This window comes from Etheostoma spectabile, chromosome 6 (genome assembly GCF_008692095.1).
Source record: "Etheostoma spectabile isolate EspeVRDwgs_2016 chromosome 6, UIUC_Espe_1.0, whole genome shotgun sequence".
Taxonomy (NCBI): Eukaryota; Metazoa; Chordata; class Actinopteri; order Perciformes; family Percidae; genus Etheostoma; species Etheostoma spectabile.
The window spans coordinates 27,724,348-27,732,435 of NC_045738.1; the positions used below are offsets into that span (position 1 = coordinate 27,724,348).

General features: G+C 42.0%; 1 protein-coding gene across 2 annotated transcripts in view; it reads left to right on the plus strand.

The window, feature by feature from the left end:
• znf407 (zinc finger protein 407) overlaps nt 1–8,088 on the plus strand; it is a 160,666-nt gene that overhangs the window by 108,933 nt on the left and 43,645 nt on the right. The gene's annotated exons all lie outside the window — the stretch shown is intronic.

An 8,088-nucleotide genomic window follows, 5' to 3' on the forward strand; every position in this document is an offset into this window, starting at 1 on the left:
AGTGCAAATTTCAATTTACAAGTTCAAATCTTTTTTTACAAGCTCTCGTGTTTTTTGTCTTTGTGTGACTTCAAATTCAGATCACATGTGTGTGAATATGTTTTGCAAGTGCAAATTTTTATTTTTACAAGTGCAAATTTTAACAAACAACTTTGATTGATTTCATTGATTGATCTCAACTTGTCAGACAAGATCTTACAAAATATGCAACTTAGTTGTATTATGGGAAGTGTAGGATCCAGTAGTTCTGGAACTTCACCCATTCTAGGAAGTAAGAGTCAGGATATCTCTTTTTCTTATATGTATTGCTGTTACTTGCTATTGCTCTTGACCATTGCTTTTAAATCTGTATTGTTGGTTATCCCCAAATGTATGTAAGTGCCATATTAAATCAGTAGACTGCTCATTTAAGTGCCTTCCTGAGGGCAGTAGCTGGGAACTTATTATGTTCCCCATCCAGAATTGTTTTTGCTACTCCAATCATTTGCGCCCTACATCTTGCATTTTCTAACTTGCCTCACTAGTTTTCTGCATTCCAATGTGTAATGTGCACACCAACATAAACACGTACAATACATACCCGTATACAAATCGTTTGAAATCTTTCCACTGAATTAAACCACCTGGCTGCCCCCCCAACCCTGCCCTGGCTCTGTCATTCCACAGAGGTCAGATCTCCCAGAATCTGTGAGTGTGTTTTTGTCGGATCGAGTCTTGCTATTCAGTGCTGATGGAGGGCACCCAGCCACAAAGAGGCAGCATTAAAAGACTGCTGGCCTAGCCATCCCTGCCAATCACTCAGGCCATAGAGACAGATGAAATCGTGTTCCTCCTATTGGTTCCTTTGTATCCCAGTGTTCCTCCTTTGTCCTTGAAGGCCACCAAATCCAATCGGCCAAGTGCTTGTCCTTCAGAGGAGCAGAGAGGACAGCCTTTATCCTGTTATCCCTTTGACCTTCCATAAAAGCAGTAGAGTTAGAGGAGAGCACCATGGGAAAGAGGCCAGGCAGGGACATTACTGGAAAATGGCTGCATTCCGGCAGTACTGTGGTTTATTTCCTGTGGAAACTGAATGGATCTGGAGTTGTGTCTTTGTGCTGACTCTGAAAAGTTTAGTTTTTCAATTTCTCAAACAGGCTTATTTTTTTTGTATAATTTCTGTTCTTCAAATTCAATGACCAACTTCTATCTTTAATCTCCTTTACTCCATGCCCTTAACCTCCCAGCACACCCCTTTTACCTTCAACTATTCTTTAAAACACCTGCCTCCTTCATATTCTCCATACCCTCTCACCTTTAACCAAAGCACATCTTTTACGCTTCTTCTTACCCTTTCACCCCAGAATTTTCCTCACCTCTGTTTGTCCTTATGCATGGCTGACCTTTGGTGAAAAGATTCCTTTTGTTTCGTAGCCCCCTCCCAGTGTGATCTGTTAAGCTACATGATATCATAACAGCTATACCATGTAAAGAAAGATAGTTTTCTCGGTGTCAAGGGCCAGTTCTGTGGCTTCATCTTAAGTGTGGCTATGATCTTACTGCCATAACCATAGCAAGCAACGTACGTTGGGGCTTTCAGTCATCTGGAGGAAACATATCGTCCCCCCTTCAGTCAAGTTAGGGAGCATGTTTTCAAGGTGTCGTCATGACCTAATTCCTATTCTGGTCCTAGCACACCACAGATATGATACCAAAGAATGACCGCAAAAGACATTATCCTAAAATGCAGCTGATGGTGATCCCACTTCGCTTTCCTTGATGCATTACAGTTTGCACATGTAAACGAACTATTGCAGGACTGCAGGAAACTATTTTATTTATTATGATTTTGACCAACGCAGTCAAACTATAGGTGGTTTCAAAAGGCATTGAAAGTACACTTGTGATCTTTCTCCCTCTTTCAAAAGAGGGAACAGGAAGGTGGGGTGGTGGCGGAAAGAGCAGTGTTTTTAATCTAAGTAGACAGAACGAGACCAAAAGAAAGAGACGGGGGGAAAAAAAGATTAAGAAGGTAGATGTTGAATTAACCTGCTTGTGATTGCTCTCTGTCAGAGTGGCACCAGGGCCAGCAGCGAGAGGCAAATCATCTGTGATGGCCCTTCCCGCTGTTCCTCCTTTGAAAGACACAGATCAAACGCACCCTAGTCACGGGCCCTTGCATCCCCTCGCGCCGGATTGATTGACACCCAAACGTCTCCACTGCTGCTCTGTCTTTCCATATCGCTCTCTCACTCTCTCTCTCTTGCATGCGCTCCGTCTTCCCTTCTTTATTCAGCGTCACACTTCGAATTAAAGCCCTTCTCAAGGATGAAAGCAGAGGTCCTTTGCAAACGAAGGAAGAGAGGGAATTAGACCCAGCAAGTGATGGAGGGGAATGATGAATAGAATTAGAGGGGAAAAAAAGAAGGAAGAAAGAGGTTAGATATGTGAGGGGGAAATGCTGCTGATAGGACACATTTTAATAAAATGGTAATGACAATTGTCTTCCTTGTGCGATCCGCAGAGAGATATGCCACAAAGAAGTGGCTGTGTGTGTGTGTGTGTGTGTGTGTGTGTGTGTGTGTGTGTGTGTGTGTGTGATCTCAACATAGATAGCACTGTAACAGAACTAGAGCTACAGGTACCTCTCAGAGCGCTGCCCACTTTGCTAAATTACTGCTCTACCAGACTTTCTAGTTAAAATGCTGCAACTACTCTATGACTAAACAGCCTTGGGAAATAGTGTGTTTCCCTTCTTTCTTTGTTATCCTCCCCACGAGGTCAGCTGTGGTTTTAGGGCATGGCTTTGTTAAATCAGCCTTTTGTCCTGTTCAGTACCCCAAACTATGTTACCACCCACACACACACACACACACACACACACACACACACACACACACACACACACACACACACACACACACAGGTGAGACACCACCATGAGCTTTGTCAGAGCATCTTCATCCCACAATTTAAAATTGTGAATTATATTTTTTAGCCAAGGTTATAATCGCACATCTTGAGGGCATAGCGATCAAATGCTTTGTAATTAGCTAACAGCAACTGAGTACTGCTTTTTTTTTATTTTTATGTTTTTTTTAAATGAAAAATAAATAAAAAAACTTCAAGGCATTGTTGCTGCTTTATGCAGTTTCCATTTTCCTTAATAATGCATGATGGATAGCTACTGTAGAGGGCTGGGGGAGACCTGGCCTTGTAAGTGATGATCGTAATACGCAGTTACAACCACAGGCAAATTCATTTGTTTGCATATATTTTTTCCTTATTAAACAAATCTGTAAACAAATATGGGTTTGGATGGCTTTTACTTAAGTTATGCATCTGTGTGCCTCCCCGGCTCCCCTCCCTCGCGTTCACCTTCTGTTCATCATGTAATGAAACATTACTCTCCTGAGTTTTACCTGCCTATTGTGTTCCAGTGGCGTGTTGGATTGCGGAGGACAGGTGTGTATGTCATGCAAATGTGTCCTGGTATTCTGGCGCGTATGACACTGTGTCGACGTTGTGAAAGAAGCCACAGACACTGACGATAAAATCAACATCTGTTTCTAATAACAATGTGTTATATGTGACACGTTTCTGTGTTGGAAAATATGTGAAGAAAACAATGCATCACAGTTTAAAAAAAAACACCACCTATAGGACATCAAGTCGTCAGCGTTAGTGATGAACCTGCGTCTTTGTGTCACCGTCCTTATGTTGCATTCGCATGATAGGCATTAATGAAACAAAAGGAATTCTGTTCTGTACAATGTAAAGTCAGAGGGTGGATTTTTGTGCTGATTCTGTCAAAGCTTAGATTTAGCAATTCTGATTTGTATCTTACGAAGTCAACAATGAGGCATTTATTGGCTTAACGGGAAGCCAACAATTTATTTTTACCAGGAAAGAAAAGAGTGGGGAAATTGAGCTCTGCTGTTCAAACAAATAGAAAACGCATCCTATACAGTTTTCTGACCATTTCTCAAGATCCAGTCTGGCTTAAAATATTAACAAATGTCGCCCTGTATGCCTTTTTTCAGTTTTTCAACACTAACTATATTTGGCGCCTTTGTTTTTTTATTCTGTCCCGATCATGTCTGATATACCCCGACCACACAAAGCAACCTCAGCAAGCCTACATGTATGAACTTGAAGATTAGCTCAAGCCAGTGTTGGGTGTTAATTGGATAATTCCCCCATGGAGGAACACCTTTCAGCTACATCTGGTCCTGAATGGCTCACTTTGGCGCGTGTGTGTTTGTGTTTGTGTGCGCACAAGAGGGTTACCTACACAATTTAAGGACAAATGGCCCACCGTTGGATGCATGTGTCTTAGTAAACCAATACAGGGCCGGTCTTGGCTGAGCAAGCAGCAATTCCTGCATAATGACCTGCTCCAATAAGCGTGAAAACTCCTTCAACCGGCGGCATTTATCACACATCAGCCACAACAAACGGCCTTTTGTTTCATCCTCTTCTCCCATTTCCTTCCTACTGGCATCAATCCAGGTGTCTCCGCTCAGCCGTTTAGTGGCCATTCAGAGCCTTGACTGACAAGTCCTATCCAATCAGTGTGTAGACGTAGATTCAGTGGGTTTCTGTTTGCTCCGAATGTGAAGTGATGTCTACATTGAGAGTTTGCCACCTTTAGGCCATCACAGACAGATTTCTTTTCCCACACGGTAAATGATGACTGGAAGTATTGTATCATTGACAGACTGGGTCAACCTCTGCCTCTGTCTGAGCCTCTGGACATGTTCCGTCACTGTCAGAAAATTTGAGGCAGATTGATGACACTTGATATACTGTATGCTCCCTGGTGTTGCAATGGCACAGTTATCTTAGGTGCTTGCTTATGTTGCACTATTCTGAAAAAAGTTGCAGATGGCTTATGTAGGCCACAGCCTAAGAGTTGCACAGCATGATAGCAGGAAAAAGGGATACAGCTGTTTAGTCTGCTTGGGTTTTTAGTCTAATGCTACATCCTTTGTTGTTTATAAGAGAATGTCGGGTGTGCAAGGGTACAAGAAGGAGAATAACAGTAAATAGTTTCGTAACCACATGTAGAGATGATGTTTAGTTATAAAATCTTACATTAGATAATGGCCAAATGTCTTCTGAGACTCCAGCTCCAACACTGAAAGCTACTTTTCCTTTTGTTGGGACACCAATTACCTAGTGTGTATCAATTACATAAACTAGACATCCTAAAGGGATTGTTTATAATGTGTCAGCGCACATCAAACACTGAACTTCTTTTTTTTAATCAATAGATAAAAGGAAAAAAATATTTACTGTATGTTTGCAAGACCGTTTGTCAGAACAAAGGAGTATGCTTTCACGTAAACATGCAGTACTTAGACAGATGCGCTCACGTAGCCACACACCAACACCTTGTGTGAGTGACGTGTGGTGGGGATGCTGGCGGGCAGGGCTGCTCCTCCTGTATGGGACAGTGAATATGGGACCAGACAGGCCCCCGGCTCCCATAAAGCCTCATCCATAATTCAATCCTCCTTCTCCCCTCAATTCAGACACTGTAGATATCCAGCTACAGCCAACAGCTAACCTGTCTTAAGACAGGAAAGAAAGAAAAACAATAAGTGATTTTTTCTTTTTGTTTTTTTAATGAGAAAGTTGAGTAAACAAAAATTTAAAAGATAAGAGGTGGCTGGGTTGGCTCAGTGTGTTAGAGCAGGCACACATGTACTTTGAGGTTTATGCCTCCATGCAGAGGTCCAGGGTTCAAATCTGACCTGTGATAATTTCCTGCAGGACTTTCCCCGCTCTCTCCCCTTTCTCACCTAGCTGTCCTATCAAATAAAGGCGGAAAAGCCCCAAAAATAATCTTTAAAAAAAACATAAGAAAGAGAAGCAGAATTTGTTAAGGAAGCAGAATTTGTTAAGGAGAGGAGGTTGTGACACAACCGAGACTGCTGATTTCTCTCTTTTAGCCCAGCTTGCCCCGTCTCGACCTTTATTGAGTCAACACAGCTCCTAGTACCAACATGTTTTCCCTTATCTACACCCTCATTGGCTGAAGTGCACTTCTAAGATCTTCACCACAACCTTTGCCCCTTTTACTGTGCAAAGAACCCTTTTCTTCCTCCGTTCGCCTCTCTCTAGCCTCCATGTGTTGTCTGTTGGTGGCTCTCCAAACGTCTTGGCATCTCTAATTACCAACAGACTCAACTTTCCCAACTAAACAACCAATTACCAACGCTTTAGCCCAGCCCAGTCCCATGTTTCCTGATACAGTGGCCTATTAGGGCCCCTTATTTCTCCCCTAGCATAATTGAATCCCCTGGCTGCTCATCAGTGGGCTAATTTAAGCCAATGTGCAGAGTTGGTAATCAGAGGGGCTGCCTATTAGACTATCAGACCCCAATTAAGTGCCCTCTTATTTCCAACATAACAAGCCACTATCACTACTGCTGTTATTGTATTTCCCTCTTTAGTGCCCAGTTTTGTTTGGGAAAATCTGTGGTCTGTTTTCAGAGCAATGAGAGTAAAAGAGGGTAAAGAGAAGTGGAAGAGAGGAGTTTCACTGTTAAGTTAAGCACTGGTAAAGGTGGTATTCTAATAATGCACTTGTAGAGAAAAGGGACACTAATTAGGGTGAAAATCCAGAGAGCAAAGATCTTCCTTTTTTTTTCATCTGTTTGATTGATAGAACTCAGATGTTTCTGTCCATAACACCCTTTACTGTGAAGGCTTTTTCCCCTTTTGATGAAAGGGGAAAAAGAGGATTTCATGTACCAACTTGAGGCTGTGAGTTTTATGCTTTTCTCCTAAATCAAAAAACTTAGTGATGAGACTAATGAGTGAAAGCATGAGAGAGCGCCTGGCCCAATCCGTTGCAGAGATGTTTTTCGCCACATTATTTGGGTTCAATGAGTACACATCACCCGTTAGAAAATAAATGAGCCGCGACGTCTTTTAAACTTTGAAAAAAATTCCAAACATCTATCTCCTCCTGCCACTTGGGTCTGCCAAAGTCTGATGTGACTTACTGTAATGCCGCTTTAACTTGACAAATAGATTTGAAAGAGAAAAGGTTCCGAGACAAATCACTTCACCACCAGCACCTCTTTCTGTCCTCTCACAAGTGCAGAATATCTCACTTTTTCCTCCTTCCTTATTGTCCCTCCCTTTTTTTCTCTGTCCTGTCTTGGTGACTGGGGCAGCTGAAGGGAGCCAGAGTGTGAAAGAAGTCCACAGAGGGCTGATGAGGACTGTCTTAGCAAAGCGTGTCTCAAGTCTGGGACTGCAGCATTTCAGTGGGTGTGTACATATAGATATATATATATATATATATATATATATATAGTGTGTGTGTGTGTGTGTGTGTGTGTGTGTGTGTGTGTGTGTGTGTGTGTGTGTGTGTGTGTGTGTGTGTGTGTGTATGTGTGTGTGTGTGTGTGTGTGTGTGGTAGCAAGAAATGATCTGCGTGCATGTCTCAAAGTCTAAGTGTGTGTGTTTAGTGTTGGTGTCGACTCCCCATAGCCTAATTAAAGGGCGAGGAAAGCCACTCACTGGGAGATTAAACCTAAAAGGGTAAATTAGCACTCAAAAGGGGTGTGGCAAATTCACACACACGCACAGGCCATGAAATCTCTTCTGACACCTGCGGAAAAAAGGAAAATTGAGAATAAGGAGGGTGGAGAGAGGGGCAAACTTTTGTATTTCAATAGAAGAGCTCGATGAGACTCTGAACAGGGCACTCTACTCTCTAGTCGACCTGTTTTACTTTATTCATTGACTTACTTACTAGTAAGTCGCTTGGGATAAAGGCGTCTGCTAAATAAATGTAATGAAATATCATTTCAGGGCCGCAGTGGCACACATATCTTAAAATATCAAACTGAATGTGATTATCCAAATATGAGACCCAAAATATATCAGAACAGCTTTTAACTTGTAATTTTAGGGACAGATGTTTGACATAAAGTATTTGGACTCGGTCATGGAGGCGTAAACCTTCACTGAATTTCATGACAGGTGGGAAATTCATCTAATCTTTAATTCTAACTTACATTAAACATTTTATAAAACATTACATTTAACCAGGGCTTTGAACCGGTTCAAGGAACGAAAACGAAAAC